Here is a 2,004-nt window from a genome sequence, read left to right as displayed (position 1 = left end):
TATTTTCCCTTGTGTACATTAACTATTTGCACATTGTTACAACACTGTATATAGACATAATAGGACATTTGTAATGTCTTTATTCTATTGGAACTTTTGTCAGTGTAATTATCACAGTTTGGTAATTTTTTATTTGACTTCATTTAGTAATGTAAACATAAGTTTCCCATGTCAATAAAGCCCTTAAAATGAAAGAAACATTTAATTGAGGGGCACACCAGGGTATATTAGGAGAGAGAGAGATAAAGAGAGAGACAGAGAGACAGAAAGAGAAAGAGAAAGAGAGAGAGAGAGAGAGAGAGAGAGAGAGAGAGAGAGAGAGAGAGAGAGAGAGAGAGAGAGAGAGAGAGAGAACAGAGAGAGAGAGAGAGAGATAAGAGATAAAGAGAGAGAGATAAAGAGACAGAGAGACAGAGAGAGAGGGGCTGATACACCAGGATCTAAATACCGCCAGTATAAATACATGTAAATCCCAGAGACTAGACATCTTGTTTAACTCTTCATTAGTCCGTAGTGCTAACAGCACCTGGCTCTGTGGTGAGTGTGCTGTTTGCAGCCAAGTGAAACATGAAGCTGACCCTTGATTGCCAGCCAGCCCCCCACACAGCCCACCCAGGAGATAGAGTGTAGGAGAGTGTTTGACCTTTATTTCAAGTTCTTTGATTACATCCTCCTCTGATACACACCCACACTAGTGGCCTCTCTCTCTCTCTCTCTCTCTCTCTCTCTCTCTCTCTCTCTCTCTCTCTCTCTCTCTCTCTATATATATATATATATATATATATATATATCATTAGGTCAGTATAACATATAGGAGATAGGGGGTCATTAGGTCAGGACTCCATATAGGAGATAGGGGGTCATTAGGTCAGGACTCCATATAGGAGATAGGGGGTCATTAGGTCAGGACTCCACTGGTTCCACTGGCTGTTTGGCTGTGTGTGTGTGTGTGTGTGTGTTCCAAGCGTCCCTGTGTGTGTGTGTGTGTTCCAGCGTCCTGTGTGTGTGTGTGTGTTTTCCAGCGTCCTGTGTGTGTGTGTGTTCCAGCGTCCTTCTGTGTGTGTGTGTGTGTGTGTGTGTGTGTGTGTGTGTGTGTGTGTGTGTGTGTGTGTGTGTGTGTGTGTGTGTGTGTGTGTGTGTGTGTGTGTGTGTGTGTGTGCTCCAGCGTCCCCTTGTGTGTGTTCCAGCGTCCTTGTGTGTGTGTTCCAGCGTCCTTGTGTGTGTGTGTGTGTGTGTGTGTGTGTGTGTGTGTGTGTGTGTGTGTGTGTGTGTGTGTGTGTGTGTGTGTGTGTGTGTGTGTGTGTGTGTGTGTGTGTGTTGTGTGTGTGTGTGTGTGTGTGTGTGATTACCTGCACGTATGTGTATCTGTGTGTATGGGGCCCTACGTCTCTTACCTCTGAGGCCCAGTTTGGCCTTGGTGTCTAGAAGAGCCTGTTGGACCTGCTGTGGCTGGAGTGATGTCCACCTGTAGCAGGGTGAGACGAGGGGAGCAGGTCTTCTGGAGCCCTGGCTCTCCCACACAGATCCAACACTGCAGCAAACACCTCAAACCCTGGGCGTCAGACGCCGCGCCGCAGCCTTCCCAAGCCTGTGTCACATCCTGGGAAGAAAGGAGGGAGGGAACGGCAGGTTGGTGACTGTGATACTGCTAATCCAAGTCTGGATCATCGACAGAGATCATCAAAGGGTACTGAAGAGGAGGAGGAGAAGAGAGAGAGAGAGAGAGAGAGAGAGAGAGAGAGAGAGAGGGAGAGAGAGAGAGAGGAGGGAGAGAGAGAGGAGAGAGAGAGAGAGAGAGAGAGAGAGAGAGAGAGATACAGATACAGAGAGAGAGAGAGAGAGAGAGGAGGGAGAGAGAGAGAGAGAGAGAGAGAGACAGAGAGAGAGAGAGAGAGAGAGAGAGAGAGAGAGAGAGAGAGAGAGAGAGAGAGAGAGAGAGAGAGAGAGAGAGGGAGAGGGAGAGAGAGCTTTTTAGCATACATTATGAAATTCTGAAAAGGTGAA

General features: G+C 47.2%; 1 pseudogene; it reads right to left on the bottom strand.

The window, feature by feature from the left end:
- The window catches only part of LOC127917743 (11-beta-hydroxysteroid dehydrogenase type 2-like), a 3,142-nt pseudogene extending 1,590 nt beyond the window's left edge, over positions 1-1,552 (bottom strand).
- Positions 1,553-2,004: the final 452 nt, after the last annotated feature.

Source organism: Oncorhynchus keta, unplaced genomic scaffold, assembly GCF_023373465.1.
Source record: "Oncorhynchus keta strain PuntledgeMale-10-30-2019 unplaced genomic scaffold, Oket_V2 Un_contig_11938_pilon_pilon, whole genome shotgun sequence".
Classification (NCBI taxonomy): Eukaryota; Metazoa; Chordata; class Actinopteri; order Salmoniformes; family Salmonidae; genus Oncorhynchus; species Oncorhynchus keta.
The sequence above is the reverse complement of the archived record's forward strand: the minus strand, read 5'-3'. Positions and strand labels throughout refer to the sequence as shown.